An 18,296-nucleotide genomic window follows, 5' to 3' on the forward strand; every position below is an offset into this window, starting at 1 on the left:
TATACTGTAAACAAATATGAACCACAACTGGGGGAATATATTTGAAGCTTAAACCAGAATAAGTATTTGTAAACAGTCTGAAGAAGGATAAGATATTGATAAAAAGTTATCTTAAATAGGAAATAAGCAAATGTATAACCAAACAGCTCATGAAAGAGGAAATAAGAATGCCGGAGAACTGAGTCCACTCAAAATCACTTCTAATGAAGTAATGCAAATTAACACGAAATGATATATAATTTCACACCCACCAGACTGGCACAACTAGTTTAAAAACAAATAATACTTAGTGTTGATGACACTAAGTATTGTTGGAGAATTAAGAACGGTTCACCACTGTTGATGGAGTGTAATTAGGACAACCTTTTTGATATGTAATTAGGAACAATCTAGCAAAATTCAATTGCATATAATTTACAGGTGAGTATTTCCACGTTTGTTCATATGCAGGAGATAACCTCACACATACCTAAGAAGAGACATATAAACACATTGTTCTTGCTCTAACAGATGCCGCAAGTTTATAATTTTTCAAAAGACTGAAAAACATTTTACAAAATCATCAGAAGATGAGCAAGAAAAGAGAGCTGAACTCTGAGGAGTCAGAGTAGCCAATTAAAGCAACAAGTCAAAAACCAAAGAGCTTAGCCTTTGATTATTTACTGTTGTGGTACAGGCAAGATGGGAAATGAGAAAGCGACCACTGCCTCTGCTCTATTTTCTCTAGGCTCAGTTGGATCAGCATAGAGTTGAGGGCGATCTCACTGCTGAGGGAGCCCCCAACAAAAGGCCCTGGCTATTTTATGAACCTAGGGCCAGGGGGTAGGAAAAGGGAAAGGAGCTGAGAGTGAATAAGTCCTGGGTCCTGAGAGCAGAGAGATGTGCCTTCATGGGTTCCCTCTGTCAAAGCTAAACCCAGCCAGCCAGTCAAAAATGGTGAAAACAGGTTTTATTCACTACGCACTGACACTAGTGATAGCAGAAAGAATTGAGCTCTATTCCCATTTCAAAGTGGAAAATGAGGAGGTTGCGGGGTGGGGGGACCCAGAGTCACAGAAGTGGAAATGTACAAAGGGTCCATGTAAATGTGATGAGGCCAGCTGTGTCTGCTAGCTGGCAGTCATTGAAGTTATGATTCCACCTTCCCAAGGAGAGCCTGAGAGCTGGAGACAGAGGTCTTATCTTTCCTGATGATTGCATTTCAAAGCAGTGGCTCTCAGGTCCTTGAGAGAGATGCTTGAGTCACAAGAGAGACATATTCACAATTGCAAGCCCTTTTAAGTAAATGCTCTGAGAAAGGGAAGTCAAGGCCTATCATCAGGTATTGACTGGAACAAATAGTACACTTTCCTGGCAGCCTTGTACTTGCTCAGGCAGGCGTTTTAATGGAGGGCTGGGGTCATGGTAGGGACACACACTTGTGCTGCTAGAGGCCATGCTTAGGCCTTGGTGCTCACTTGGTGCAGGCAATTGCAAGGTGGTGTCATGCGCCCAGCCCCATCATTCCCCCATAAGAAGGTCCTGCCGGAGGTGCCTACAGATCTCAGCCAACGGTCTCAGATAAGGAGACCTACGAACAAAGGCACAGGAGCAATAAATGAGAAGATGTGAAGAGCATGACTGGCCAGGCAGGTCAAAGACCTTCACTGCAACTGCCTTCAGAGACTGTACCTTACTGGCTGTGCCACAGGTCTGGTGTCTGGAGGGCCGCTTCTCCCTGTGAACACTACCAGGAAAAGTCTCTGTAACTGCTTATGGTCAGGCCTGAACAATCAGATGCAGGTTTTCAACCAGTAGCCAGAATCCTCGAGCATATAAAACAATCAGAACATAGATAAATGACAAAGAAACAAAATAGAACCAAAAAACCCAACATACTCAATAAAATAAAATTCTCTATGGAGAATTAAAATTGAGCAAAAATGATCTGTACAAATAAAGAGGTAGATCCTTAGGAGATAATTTGTGTTAGTAAGAACAAATTATTCAAAAGTGGACAATGTGGTGCCATAAAGGCACATTTAAAATGAGAAAACACACAAATGTATGTCTATGAATACTAACATAAAGTAAATCTTCATTGTAAAAAATTGAACAGGCGAATATCGATGCCCAGTTCATTATTTGCTGCTTCCTGGGAGGGAATTTGAGAGACAAGACTATAGATAGAAAACAGATTTTCAGATGATCTGACATTTTGTTTAATCTGCAGCAAATATGGCAATAGAACTGTTTGTTAACTGTGGGTGGCAACAAATGGGTCCGGAGGAAGGAAAGGGACAATAATGGTGTTTGTAACTATTATCTTCCTGCGTAGGAACTGGCATAGTAAAGTTGTGTTAGTAAAGTTAGTCTAATGATATAGTCATTAATGTTGACAGTAATCTGTATGTGTTTTGCCTCTCACTTACATGGTACTCTACCTCAAGCTTCCTTCAATCGTATGATTAATTTGTAGATGTTATTATTTAACCTTATATTTAATTTTTTTTTGACAGGCAGAGTTAGACAATGAGAGAGAGAGAGAGAGAGAGACAGAGAGAAAGGTCTTCCTTCCATTGGTTCACCCCCCAAATGGCTGCTACAGCCAGCGCTGTGCCTATCCAAAGCCAGGAGCCAGGTGCTTCCTCCTGGTCTCCCATGTGGGTGCAGGGCCCAAGGACCTGGGCCATCCTCCACTGCCTTCCTGGACCACAGCAGAGAGCTGGACTGGAAGAGGAGCAACGGGACAGAACCGGCGCCCCAACCAGGACTAGAACCCGGGGTGCTGGTGCCGCAGGTGGAGGATTAACCAAGTGAGCCGCGACGCCAGCCATATTTAAATCTTATATCTGTGAACATTCTCTATATTTTTTCTTAATTAGATATTAAATATATCCATCACTAGAGAGGTATTTATCTTTATTATTTTATGCTATCAATTTCTCATAAGGCTTTTTCTATTTTATGAAGTTATTCATTATAAAGTGCTATTAAAGGTATTTGCTACTAAGAAGAACAAAGGAGAAGTAAAAACGAGTACACTCCCAGGGAGAAGGGTTAGCGCTGTGGCATAGAGAGTAAAGCCACCGCCTGCAGTGCCAGCATCCCATATGGGTGCCTGCTCTAGTCCCAGCTGCTCTTCTTCCAATCCAGCTCTCTGCTATAACCTTGAAAAGCAGCAGAAGATGGCCCAACTCCTTGGGCCCCTACACCCACGTGGGAGATCCGGAAGAAGCTCCTGGCTCCTAGCTTTGGATCGGCAAAGCTTTAGCTGTTGCGGCCATTTAGGGAGTGAACCAGCAGATGGAAGAACTCTCTCTTTTTCTTTGCCTCTGCCTCTCTGTAACTGTGCCTTTCAAATATAAATCTTTTTAAAAGAATAAATAAATAAAATAAAAACAAAAGAATAAACTTGGGGAGAAAATGAATCAGGGCTACAGGCAAGTGAAGAGTCGTATACATTTTAGGGGACATATTCAAATAAAAACTAAAGAACAAATCACTAATTAATAGGATGTCACTTGTCCTGGATTCCAGACTTGAGTTACAATTATTAATAATTAAGAAACATAAATTAACATTAGAAATTTGGGGGCGTGTATTAACTATGTTTCTATCTTCTGTAAGTCTGATTCTTTAACGTCTTTCCTATGGACATGTAGTGAGTACGTTTTATTCTGAAAGTTCAATTACATGACCAAGTCACCTTACTTTGGCCTCTTTTTTTTAAAGATTTATTTTATTTATTTGAAAGTCAGAGTTACACAGAGAGGTAGAGACAAGAGAGAGGTCTTCGATCCTCTGGTTTACTCCCCAGATGGCCACAATGGCTGGAGCTGCACTGATCCGAAGCCAGGAGCCAGGAGCTTCTCTCATGTGGGGAGCCCACGGACTTTGGCTCTCTTCTGCTTTCCCAGGCCATAGCAGAGAGCTGGATCCGAAGAGGAGCAGCCGGGACTAGAACCGGTGCCCATATGGGCTGCTGGTGCTTCAGGCCAGGGCTTTAACCTGGTGTGCCACCGCGCCATCCCCCTTACTTTGGCCTCTTGGCTTCCTTGTTGCTCCCCTCCTCCCTTCCTCACAGGCTTTGGTAAGACTGTTCCTCCCTGCTGCATGTGTTTCAAATACAAACCAAGCAATCCAGAATCCATATCTTCATATGTCTTTATCAGGATGTCATATTTCAGGTCACTTTTTACCCGCCCTGATCACCTCAAGGCCAATAACTATGCATTGTCTCTATCCCTTGAGTCTATAAGAAATTGCTAAATTAGTTAATTCTAAATTTGTTTTATTCAACAGTTTGTTCTCATGGAAACCATAATAAATGAACTTCTCACAGTCCCTCCCATTCCCTGGTCTACCAACTCACCCCGGTGCTTTCCTGTGTAACTTCCCCTTCTTGGGAACTATGAGTAGTAAACTATCTCTTCAAGGACAATAACTTCCTGTTCCTTTGACCTTACTATACCTCAACTTCCTGTTAGTACACTATAATTAAAAATAGAGAATTGTATATAGTCATATATGCTTTTGCTAGATCATAAATACATATTTTTAACTCCATTGTATACCATTTGACAAAGAGAAAGACCCTTCCAAATATGGGGGAAGAAACCAAACCTAAAGTACATATAAAGTCTCTCCCAAGAAACAATAGCTAAAACTGAGTGCTTATGTACTGTAATAGGCACTAACTTAAATGCTTAGTAGTCATTATTTCATTAAAATCTCGCTAGTACTCTGTGATCTGGTGATTACCAATTACCATTTTATGGAAAAGGAAACTTAGGATGCTGAGTGGCGTGTGCAAGTCAGGCTTATGAGACAAAATTGGTACTCAAAGTTAGACAGTTGAAGCAAAGGATCTGTACTCTTAACAACAACACGCAAACTTTTTCCTAGAATAATATACGGCAACAATAATAATGATAATTATATGTGTTTTATACATTGACATACTTCAAAAAGTTAGTGGAAACATGAATGAAAAGATGTTTATTTGGGTGCAAAAAATTTATGCATAATTTTTTCTTGATATGCTTTGTCCATAAACTTTTTTGAAGACTCCTTGTATACATGGATTTCAAATTTTTTGCACTAAGATAAGTTTATTCTTTTTAAAATTTTTATTTATTTATTTATTTATTTTATTTGGGAGGCAGAGTTACAGAGAGAGAGGGAAAGAAAGAGAGAGAGGTCTTCCGTCAGCTGGTTCACTCCTCAAATAGCTGTGACGGTGAGGGCTAGGCCAAACCGAAACCAGGAGCCAGGAGCTTCCTCCATCTTCCATTTGGGTGCAGGGACCAGGAACACTAGCAAGGAGCTGAACTGGAAGCGAAGCAGTAGGGACTTGAACCGGTATCTATATGGGATGACAGTGCTGCATGCAGTGGCTTAACCTGCTATAACATAATGCTGGCCCCAATAAGCCTAGTCCTGAATTCCACAAACTTTTTGAGCTAGTCACGTGTGTGTATGTGTGTGTATAAATATATGTGTATATATATATCTTAACATTGATGTTATTATCAGCTGTTAGGCTTTATTACGTAGCTAAAAAGTGAAGGAGCCAAGGTTCAAGCTAAGACTGGTTGACTTCAGAGCCTGACTCTTATGGGTATCAGTGTGTTTTGTTTTGCCTTGTTTCATTTTGTCCTAGTAGAGCCTTCATCACTGCCAGTGTTTGGGAGCTAGTATGTTGCAATATAGCAAGATTCTCCATGGCAATAAAGCCTGCTTAAAATAGACTCAGATAATGTTAATTTAAGCAGTAATCTGATTCCAGTCACAATTTTAAAAGTCCTTTTCATATCCACTTATCCCAAATAAAGTTCTAATTCCTAAACTAGTGAAAATCAATTTGACATCTGAAATTATTTCTGTCAACGCTATAAAATTAAGGACTCTATTACAAACAAAAGACCCAAACCTTGAAAACATGGATAAGCAAAGATTCTAGTACTTTTCTCAAATATGGTTTTATTTCAATTTTTTCCAACTTTATTAAGGTATAATTGACAAATAAAAAGGATGTATATTCAAGGTGTGCAATCTTATGTTTTAATATATGATGTTTTAATATATATTTATGAAATGATTGTCACAATCAAAAGCTAATTAACATCCCCTTAAAGTCACATAGTTATTTTTTGTGTATGATAAAACATAAAATTTTCTCACTCTCTTAGCAAACTGATTGTACAAAGTACATTAATGTTAGCGGTAGTCACCGTGCTGTTCATTAGGCCTCCAGAACGTATTCATCTCTTGTGTAAAAGCCTGTACCCTTTGACCAACATCTCTCCATTTCCCCCACCATTAATCTTTCCTCTTTATTTATAATTTAAACTTCTGAAGATTCCACATGTGACAGAGAACATGCATAATTTGTCTTTTTTCTGGCTTACAATGTCCTTCAGGTTCCATCATGTTGTCACAAATGACAGGATTTCCTTCTTTTTTATGGCTGAATGAAATTCCCTTGTATCTACGTATACCACATTTTCTTTATTCATCCTTGGCTGAACGCTTAAATGTCTCTTGGTTACTGTAAATCACTATTGTATTGAACATGACCATGGAGATCTCTCTTGAATTTACTGATTTTATTTCCTTTAGGGATACATGCAGTGGTGGGATTGTTGAATCATATGGGCATTATTTTTAATTTTGGGGGGACCCTCCATAATGTTTATCCAAATTGCTGTGCCCATTTATGTACCCAACAGCAATATATAAAGTTTCCATGTTTTTCAACCTCCTAACCAACACTTGCTATCTTTTGATTCTTTTATATTAGCCATCTTAATGAGTATGCAGTGATATCTCACTGTGGATTGGATTTGCATTTCCCTAATGATTAGTATTGTTGAGCACCTTTTCATGTACCTATTGGCATTTTTATCGCTTACTTGGAAAACGTCTATTCAGGTCCTTTGCTCATTTTTAAATCAGATTATTAGTTTCTTTGCTATTCATTTAGAGGAGTGCCTTATATATTTCGGATATCAGCTCCTTATTATATGTTCCTATATATATGGTTCCTATATATATGGTTTACATATATATATATATCCCCTGAAAGTCACATAGTTATTTTTTGTGTGTGATAAAACATAAAACCTGCTCACTCTCTTAGCAAATTGATTGTACAAAGTACATTAATGTTAGCAGTAGTCACCGTGCTGTACATTAGGCCTCCAGAACTTATTCATCTCTTGTGTAAAAGTCTGTTCCTATACATATGGTTTACAAATATTTTCTGCTATTCCATAGTCTGCCTTTTCATTTTGTTGATTATTTCTTTTACTATGTAGAAATATTTTTTTAAACTTTTATTTAGTAAATATAAATTTGCAAAGTACAGTATATGGATTACAATGGCTTTTCCCCCCCATATCTTCCCTCCCAACCACAACCCTCCCAACTCCTGCTCCCTCTCCCATTCCATTCACATCAAGATTCATTTTCAATTATCTTTATATACAGAAGATTGATTTAGTATATATTAAGTAAAGATTTCATCAGTTTGCACCCACACAGAACATAAAGTGTAAAATACTGTTTGGGTACTAGTTCTAGCATTAATTCACATTGAACAACACATCATTAAGGACAGAGATCCCACATAAGGAGTAAGTACACAGTGACTCCTGTTGTTGACTTAACAATTTGACACTCTTGTTTAGGGCGTCAGTAATCTCCCTAGGCTCTAGTCAAGAGTTGTCAAGGCTATGAAAGCCTTTTGAGTTTGCTGACTTCAATCTTATTTAGATAAGATTATAGTCAAAGTAGAAGTTTTCTCCTCCCTTCAGAGAAAGGTACCTCCTTCTTTGATGGCCCGTTCTTTCCACTGGGATCTCACTCGTGGAGATCTTTCATTTAGTTTTTTTTTTTTTTTTTTTTTTTTTTTTTCACAGTGTCTTGGTTTCCATGCCTAAAATACTCTCATGGGCTCTTCAGCCAGATCCAAATGCCTTAAGGGCTGATTCTGAGGCCAGAGTGCTGTTTAGGACAACTGCCATTCTATGAGTCTGCTGTGTATCCCGCTCCCTATGTTGGATTGTTCTCTGCCATTTTTATTCTATCAGTTAGTATTAGCAGACACTAGTCTTGTTTGTGTGATCCCTTTGACTCTTAGACCTATCAGTATGATCAATTATGAACTGAAATTGATCACTTGGACTAGTGAGATGACATTGCTACATGTGAAACCTGTTGAAAGGAAATGGACACTATGAGAAACAGTGACTTGATCAGCCCTTGTCCTGACTGTTGATATACAATTTAATACTTTATCCCTTTTAGTATTTTTTTTGTTCTACTTAATACTGTTGGTTGAACTCTTTAATTAACACACAATTATTCTTAGGTGTTTAAATTTAACTGAAAAGTGATCCCTGTTAAATATAAGAGTGGAAATAAGAGAGGGAGGAGATGTACAATTTGGGTCATGCTCAACCAGACTTGCCCCAAATGGTGGAGTTAGAAATGTGCCAGGGGATTCCAATACAATCCCATCAAGGTTGTATGTAGAAACATTTTTTAAAGATTTATATTTTTTTAAAGGCAGAGTAACAGAGAGGCAGAGGCAGAAAGAGAGAGAGAGGTCTTCCATCCATTGGTTCACTCCCCAGATGGCCACAATGGCTGGAGCTGCTGATCTGAAGCCAGGAGCCAGGTGCTTCTTCCCAGGCTCCCATGTGGGTGCAGGGGCCCAAGGACTTGGGCCATTTTCTACTGCTTTCCCAGGCCATAGCAGAGAGTTGAATTGGAAGTGGAGCAGCTGGGACTCAAGCCAATGCCCATATGGGATGCCTTGTGCCGCAGATGGAGGCTTAACTTATTATGCCACAGTGCTGGCTCCTATGCAGAAACTTTTTAACTGGATGTGTTCCCATTTATTTTTGCTTCTGTTGCCTTTGCTTTTGAGGTTATACCTAAAAACTCATTGTTAAGATCAATGTCATGTAATTTTTCTTTTATGTTTTCTTCTGGGAAATTTATAGTTTCACATTTTATATTTAAGTTATTAGTCCATTTTGAGTTGATTTTGAAGTCCACACATATAAATCTTCTTTGAAAAGTTCATGGAAGATGTATATTATGCAAAAACTATGCCTGAATTTTAAAATTTTTTAACAAAATAAATTTATCTTTTATTTTCATTTTTTCTGCAAGCTGTTTACGATATTCTTGTATTTCATTTCTTCTGCTTGCTTTAGGTTTATTTTGTTCATCTTTTCCTAGTGTCTTGATGGAGGAAGTCTTTATTTCTAGTATATGTATTTAGTGCTATAAATTTCCTTCACAGCACTGTTTTAGTTTCATCCCAACATCTTTAAAATGTTTATTTCTTTATTTGAAAGGCAGATTGAAAGAAACAGAGACAGAAGGAGGGAGGGAGAGAGAGAGAGAGAGAGATTGATTGTCCATCTGCTCTTTTATTCCCCCAAAGCCTGCAACATCTGGGTCTGGACCAGGTCAAAGCCAGAAGAAAGGAACTAGATCTGGGTACCCACATGGGTGGCAGGAAACTGAGTTCTTGGGCTGTCCTCCGTTGCTTCCCAGGCACTTTAGAAGGAAGCTAGATCAGAAACAGAGTAAATGGTACTTGAATTGGCACTTGATACGGGAGGCAGGCTTTCCAAGTGGTGATGTAACCTGTTGTACTACAACACCTACCACTTCACATTTTGACATTTTTGCATTTTCTTGTTTATTTATCTATGTGTATAGGGTTTTAAAAATTATTACTTCTGAGAAAATTCCATTTTTGACCCTTGAATTATTAATAAGCATGTTGTTTACTTTCTAAATGTCTGCTAGCTTTCTTGCTATCTTTCTATTATCAGTCTTCAATTTGAATTCACAATGGTCAAAGAACACACTCTGTACAACTTCCATACTTTTAAACTTGCTGTGTTTTAGTTTATAATCCATGATATAGTCTACCTTGATGAATTTCTTTGGATATTTGAAAACAATGTTTATGCTACTGTTGTTGGATAAAGTATCTCAAATGTCACTTACACCTTGTTGATTAATTTGTTGTTCAATTTTGTTTTGTAAGTCCTTGCTGATTTAAAAAAAAACAAATATAACTATGGATTTTTCTTTCTCTTCCTCATATTGAATTCATTTTATTTTATATATTTTGAGACTGTTTTTTGGTAGATACATATTTATGATTACTGGTTCTTCTTGGATCATCAATCATTTTACAACTATTTAGTGAAGCTCTTTGTGTCTAGTAATATTATTTGTTCTGAAGTGCACTTTATCTGATACTAATATAACTTCCTTCCTTTTTAAAATAAAGTAATATTTCTCTGGCATATCTTTCTCTATCCTGTTGTTTTCAATTGATAGATGTCATTGTTTTTGAAGGGAATTTCTTTTAAACAGAAAATAGATGTGCCTTTTTAAAATCTGTTCTCTCAAGGACTGTCTTTTAAGTGCTGTATTTAGAACATTTCCAAGTAAGATAATTACTAGAAAGTTAGAGCTTAAGTCAGTCATTTTCTTGTGTGTTTTCTCTTTGTTTCCCTTTATTCCTCTGCTTTCCTTTCGTATGTTTTTGTGGATTACACACTTTTCCAAGACTTAGTCACCTGTTTCTAGTAGTTCCAAGTATTTTACTTCATATATATTTCTTGTTGGTTTGTCCTGTATTGCAATCTTCATTCATAACAATCTATTGTTATCAAAGTTTTACCACATTGAGTGAAATCATACTTCCATTTAGGAATCTGTAGGCTCTCTATTTTTAAAATACAAGAGGATGAGGCTATTCAACAGAGCTGAATAGAGAAGCCCAAATTAACTCCATGGAGAAGACCCAAATTAACTGCATCTCAAGGTGTGAGTGCTCCAGGAATTGCAATTGAATGAAGTACGGGAACAGTGGGGAACATGGTAGCACACTGAGACCAAGCAGAGCAGAAAAGAGAGAGGAGCAAAGCTACCAGCAACAACCAAAACCCCTGAACCACTGCCAGGAGGATTTCTTGTTGCAAAGGAAAGGCAGAGCAGCAGAGCCTCCTGCACAAATCCCTTACACATGGCATCCTCAGCAGAGGAGAAGCCAAGAGAAGCTCACTTAGGAGAGCTCCCTGGAAAGCTCACGACCGTTCTGTTTCAGAGAAGCAACACATGCTGTCCCCTCCTCCAACGCCCAGAGCACAGTGTGGGGCCATCTTGAGAATGGGGACACTGTTGGATGTCATATTGCACTAGGGAACAGAAGCCTTTGTTTATCTCCTTCCCTGATGCCCCGCAGAGATTCCTGAATTCTAGCAAGGAAGACCGAGCCTCACAGGTCCAAATGGGTACAACAGAGCAAGGACAACCCTAGCACATTTGCCCACATAGCACAGTGCACCTCAGAGGATGGTAGGAGTAGAGAAGCTGGGGATATCTAGCCCCCAGGACTCCAGAAGCAGGAATACCTGTCCCCATCAGATTTGGGGATCATCCTCCTTCTCACTGCCTCCCCTCACTGCCTCCCAACCACTCAAAACATCGCTGATTCCCGTTAGAATCTGTGTACACTGGGAGTCAGTCAGGGTTCCTGTGCCCCTGCCTAGTCTGCTTACTAAAGCTCAGAGCTCCATGTGTATTAGAGATGATTCTTACAGTAGGGTCTGAGCACACAGTAAGGAGTGTTTCCGGGGCCAGCGCTGTGGTGCAGCGGGTTAAAGCCCTGGCCTGAAGCGCCGGCATCCCATAAAGGCGCAGGTTCCGGTCCCGGCTGCTCCACTTCTGAACCAGCCCTCTGCTATGGCCTGGGAAAGCAGTGGAGGATGACTCAAGTCCTTGGGGCCCCTGCACCACGTGGGAGACCCGGAAGGAGCTCCTGGCTCCTGGCTTCGGATCGGCACAGCTCCAGCCATTGCAGCCATCTAGAGATTGAACCAGCGGATGGAAGACCCCCCCCCAACTCTATATTTCAAATAAATAAAATCAATCTTTAAAAAAAATGTGTTCCCATGCTCTGGACAGTACACATGTCTAGGTGGGTGAACATGCCCAGGACTATTAAATCTCTGTATGTTCTTATTGAACTCTTTTTTATACTTTTCCATGTTATTTGAATTATTTTAAATAAAAATTTAAAAAGCAAAAAACCCTGAGTATTTTGAATATTTCCTCAGTCTATGTTGTGCAAGACATCAAAGGACATTCCAAAATTTTTGTTGATTTTCATTTGTTTATATTATTTATTGTATAGGCAGAGAGAGAGAGAGAGAGAGAGAATCTTCCATTTCAAAGTTCTGACAGCTACGGCTTAGCCAGGCCAAGGCCCTGAGCCAGGAACTCAATCTAGGTTTCCCAAATGGGTGGTAGGGACCCATCTACTTTTTTCGTCCTCTGCTGCCACCCATGGTGTGTTCATTAGCAGGAAGCTAGTATCAAGAATGCAGCCAGTGGGATGGCATAGTGGCGTAGCAGCTTAAACTACTACCTGAAATGCCAGCATGCCATATGAGCACTGGTTCAAGTCCCAGTTGCTCTACTTCTGATCCAGTTCCTTGCTGATATGCCTGTGAAAGTAGTGGAGAATAGCCTAAGTTCTTGAGTCCCTGCCCCATGTGAGAGACCCAGATGGAGCTCCTGGCTCCTGGATTCAGCCTGCCCCAGCCCCAGCCATTGTGGCCATTTGTTGAATGAACCAGTGGATGGAATATCCGTCTCTGTCTCTCCCTCCCTCTCTCTGTAACTCTGCCTTTCAAATAAATAAAATACATCTTTTTTAAAAAAAATTATTTTATTTATTTGAAAGACAGAGACAGAGAAAGAGGCCTTCCATCTGCTGGTTCACTCCCCAGATGGCCACAACGTCCAGAGCTGCACCAATCTGGAGCCAGGAGCTTGGAGCATCTTCCAGATCTCCCACACAGGTGCAGGGGCCCAAGGACTTGGGCCATCTTCTACTGCTTTCCCAGGCCATAGCAGAGATATGGATAGAAAGAGGAGCAGCGAGGACTAGAACCGGTGCCCATATGGGATGCCGGCGCTACAGGCCAGTGCTTTAACCTACTGCGCCGCAACGTCGGCCCCTAAAATACATCTTTTTTTTATAAAAAAGAGTAGAGCCCGGGCTTGAACCCAGGCATCCTCATATGGGATTCATGCAGCACAAGCAGCATCTTAACCATTACACCATGTGCCTTCTCAGATGTCATAATTTTCACTTGAACCATCAATTATTATTTTAAAATATAAACAGGAGAAAGATATATTTACACTTATTTTCACCCATTCTGTTCTGCCTTCTTTTCTGCAGTTACAGTCTCTCTCTCTCTCTCTCTCTCTCTCTTTTGAAATTATCATTTACTTGCCAGTTGGAGAATTTCTTTTCACCATCCTTTAAGAATAGAACTGGTAGTCATAAATTTTCCTTGTTTTCTTTCTTTTGAAAATGTCTACATTTTTTTCTTATTCCTAAAGGATGACTTCAATTGACATAAAGAATGAGATTTACAATTCTTGTCTTCAGCACTTAAATGCATCACTTCCTTCCATCTTCCATAGTTTCATAGGAAAACTCTTCTGTTATTTGGATTGATTTTACTCAACAATAATGCATCATTTCTCTCTGGCTGCTTTGAAGACTGTGTCTTTAGTTTGCTAATGTTTAATGATAATGTGTATTGGCCTGACTTTTTTGTTTATCCTGTTCAAGGTTTGCTCAACTTACTGTATCTATATGTTTATTTATGTCTATTCCTAAATTTTGGCATTTTCAGCCATTATTTCTAAGAATGATATTTTAGTCCCACCACTTATTCTTTTCCTTTTAAAACTCCAAACTTATGAATATTAGATTATTTGTTTGTCCCAGATATCTTTTAGACTTTGTTCTTTTTTTTTTTTTCAGATTGTTTTATCTCTGTTATTCAAATCTATCTTGGCCGGTGCCATAGCTTAATAGGCTAATCCTCCACCTGCAGCACCGGCACACCGGGTTCTAGTCCTGGTCAGGGCGCCGGATTCTGTCCTGGTTACCCCTCTTCCAGGCCAGCTCTCTGCTATGGCCCGGGAAGGCAGTGGAGGATGGCCCAAGTCCTTGGGCCCTGCACCCCATGGGAGACCAGGATAAGCACCTGGCTGCTGCCTTCGGATCAGCGCAGTGCCCTGGCCACAGCACGCTGGCCACGGCGGCCATTGGAGGGTGAACCAAAGGAAGACCTTTCTCTCTGTCTCTCTCTCTCTTACTGTCCACTTTGCCCCTGCCAAAAAAAAAAAAAAAAAATCTATCTCAAGTTCAATGATTACTTCTTTTTTTAAATAAAATTATGTATTTATTTATTTGAAAGAGTTACAGAGAAAGAGGAAGAGATAGAGATATTGATCTTCCATCCACTGATTCACTCCCCAAATAGTCACAAGAGCCAGGGCTGGATCAGGCTGAAACCAGGAGCCAGGTGCTTAATCTGGGTCTCCCACATGGATGCAGGGGCCCAAGAATTTGGGCTATCTTCCGTTGCTTTCCCAGGCACATTAGAAGGGAGCTGGATTGGAAGTGGAGCAGCTGGGTCACAAATTTGCTGCCATATTAGATGCTGTCTTGGCAGGCAATGGCTTTATATGCTTTGCCACAGTGCTGGTCCCAATTATTTTATCATCTCTACTCCACTCCATCTCTATGTCCCTCCAGCATATTTTCATCTTTTATTTTAGTTTTATATTTCTCAGTGCTATTATTTCTTAGTTCTTCAGTATATCTCTATTTCTTTGGTGATTTTTTGTATTTTTTCAATGGATTTGGTAATTGTGCTTCAAGGATTTTTATGATGGCTAATTTAAAACCCTTCCAACATTTAATTATCTTGGTATAATTCCAACATTTAATCATCTTGGTATTCCAGTGTGTTATTTTCTTTTCTCATTCAAGTTGTTCTGGTATGTTGGTTCTTGTGTGATAAGTGAATTTGGGGCTGGCACTGTGTTGTGGTAGGTTAACCTCCACCTATGGTGCTGGCATCCCATATGGGCACTGGTTCAAGTCCCAGCTGCTCCACTTCCAATATAGCACCTTGATAATGGTCTGGGAAAGTGGTGGAAGATGGCCAAAGTGCGTGGATCCCCGCTCCCATGTGGGATATCCAGTAGAAGCCCCTGGCTCCAGGCTTCAGTTCAGCCCAGCTCTGGCCATTATGGCCATTTTCGGAGTGAACCAACAGGTGGAAGACGTCTCTCCCTCTCTCTATAACTCTGCCTCTCATATAAATAAATAAATCTTTAAAAAAATATTTTCGAATTGTATTGCATAATGGACACTTTTGATCTTAAGAGAGGACTCTGTATCCTATTCAAATCTTCTCTTTTGGGGCCAGTCCCGTAGCTCACTTGGTTAAGTTTCTGCCTGTGATGCCGGCATCCCATATGGACGCCGGGTTCTAGTCCCGGTTGCTCCTCTTCCAGTCTAGCTCTCTGCTGTGGCCCGGGAGTGCAGTGGAGGATGGCCCAAGTGCTTGGGCCCTGCACCCACATGGGAGACAAGGAGGAAGCACCTGGCTCCTGGCTTCAGATAGGTGCAGTGCCTGCCGCGGCGGCCATTCGGAGGGTAAACCAATGGAAGGAAGACTTCACTCACTGTCTCTACCTCTCATTGTCTAACTCTATCTGTCAAAATAAAAAAAAAAAAAAAAAAAAACCTTCTCTTTTAGCAGGTTATTATCTTATTCAAGTTTAACTAGGTCTATGTTTTAGGATAGCAGTTTCAATGATGTCTTAGTTTTCAGCATCTTTCTAGTGCTCTTCTGGCCTATTTTGTTTGTTATTATCGGAGCTTACTCTTATTTCTCACATTTTTTCCCATGGGGCAGTCACCTTGCACAGATATAATGCCTAAAACCTCTAAGTGGGTGGTAGGAGACGCTGGTCCTCAGGGTTGGAGAATGTTTCTCTGAGTCATTTTTTGTCTTTGGGGATCCCATTCAAAATTCCCTGCGTTCAGAAAGGGAGCTCCATATAGTAGCCATCTATTTTCACTGCTATCCACCCTGCTATCCCTGAGTGGGAAAGAGGATTCTCTAGCCCACATGGCTGGAGGACACATCCCAAGGCTGGGCAAGACTGCTGGTGTTTCTAGGTGGGTCAAAGCAGTCTATGACTCTTTACCAAAAAGACTCATTTCCTTGGGCTGAGTTGTTTCCTTGGGCTGAGCCATCTGTTAGCAGAATCCTTCTTCTGATGACCACACGACTGCTGGGTGTTGATGCTGTTACCTCATTAGATCCAGGACAGGATTTTCTTCCTTGAGCCATCCTCTGCTGTTATGTTGGATATTGGCTTATGCTAGGTGAGGGTTGTCTTCCTCTGCTGTATAGTGTCATGAGACACTAGACAGCTAGTGTCCCTTTAGTCCTAGTCTCCCTAGCCAGTCCACTTTCCCCTTTGTTCCTTTCAGAGTTCCCCCTATCAGGACCTGATGCTTTACTTCCAGGGTTTACCATTGTATTCAGCAGGGAGGAGAAAAAGTGAGATAAATCTACACTGCTATTTCTGGGGCCTTAAGTCTGAATGATTAAAAGGCAGAGATATATATAGAGAGAGAATGAGAGATTGCCCATCCCCTGGTTCACTTCCCAAATGCCTGCAATGGCCAGGGCTAGGCCTGGCTGAAACCAGGAGCCAGGAATTCCATCCAGCTCTCTCATGTGGGTGGCAGAGACCCAAGTACTTGGGCCATCATCTGGTGCCTCCCAGGTGCGTTCGCAGGGAACCAGATCAGAATTGGTGGTAGAACTCAATTCTAGGCACTTTGATATTGGATGCAGGCATCCCAAGCAGTGTCCTAACCAGCTGTGCAGTAACATCTACCCCTCTGGATTTTTTTTTAAACATTTCTGTTTAATAGTTCCTGTAGACATAGTCTGAAATGAAAAGTCTCCAAGGCAAGTAATTTTTCACCCAGAGAAACTTCTAGAACATGCCTCTGCTCATAATTAAAAGTAATGAGAATCAGTAAAGAAAATCTGAAGAATATGTAAAGCATCAAAATAACAAGATAAGTTCAGGAGCAGCTCAATCATATGAACAATAGATGACATCATTTATGAGATGTAGGTGATAGCTATGTCAAAAGAGAAAAATCCTGGAAAATCTGAAAATGTTTCCAAGGGATCTCAGAGAAGTAAGAACAGTTTACTCTCAAATCTCTTGTAGAATTAGGGTCTAAGGCAAAGCAAAAGAATCCTGGAGAAAAAATGTACCTGTCCTTTGAGTAGGGTCAGAATCTGGAAGAAGGTTTTATTAACTTATGGATCTTATTATTATTTGATAACATTTGTTAGAAATGCAAGATAACATACAACAATAATGTGACCAGACAAGTTCTAAGTTGAGGAAATTATGAGGAAATACTAGATTTAAGTTTTATAAATAATATCTGAAAACCTAACTATTGAATATGAAGCTCTCTCTTTTTTTTTGATAGAGTGGATAGTGAGAGAGAGAAAGAGACAGAGAGAAAGGTCTTCCTTTTTTCCGTTGGTTCACCCTCCAGTGGCCGCTGCGGCCAGCGTGCTGCAACCGGCACATCACGCTGATCCGAAGCCAGGAGCCAGGTACTTCTCCTGGTCTCCCATGCGGGTGCAAGGCCCAAGCACTTGGACCATCCTCCACTGCACTCCCGGGCCACAGCAGAGAGCTGGCCTGGAAGAGGGGCAACCGGGACAGAATCCGGCGCCCCAACCGGGACTAGAACCCGGTGTGCCGGCGCCACAAGGCGGAGGACTAGCCTATTGAGCAGCGGCGCCAGCCCAAATATGAAGCTCTCTTAATGTTAATGTGTCGTAAATATTTTTAAAGACAAGCTTTTGATTCAATGACATTAATTAATTAGTTAAATTTCATTTAAAATTGTACTGCATTAAAAGTGTGCAAATGAAATATGCAAGGGCCGCACTATGGCATAACTGGTAAAGTTGCTGCCTGCAGTGCCGGCATCCCATATGTGTGCCGGTTCGAGTCCCAGCTGCTCCAGTTCCAATCTAGTTCTCTGCTATGGCCTGGAAAAGCAATAGAAGATGTCCCAAGTGCCTGGGCCCATGTACCCGTGTGGGAGACTAGACGAAGCTCCTGGCTCCTAGCTTCGGATTGGCCCAGCTCCAGCCATTGCAGCCATTTGGAGAGTGAACCAGCTGATGGAAGACCTCTCTCTCTCTCTCTCTCTCTCTCTGCCCTTGCTTCTCTGTAACTCTGTCTTTCAAATAAATAAATAATTTTTTAAAAAAATATGAAAATCTCTTTAAAAATGTGAAACATTCAAATTAGCACATGTAACAAGAAGGTATAATAGG

The sequence above is a fragment of the Oryctolagus cuniculus genome, chromosome X (genome assembly GCF_964237555.1).
Source record: "Oryctolagus cuniculus chromosome X, mOryCun1.1, whole genome shotgun sequence".
Classification (NCBI taxonomy): domain Eukaryota; kingdom Metazoa; phylum Chordata; class Mammalia; order Lagomorpha; family Leporidae; genus Oryctolagus; species Oryctolagus cuniculus.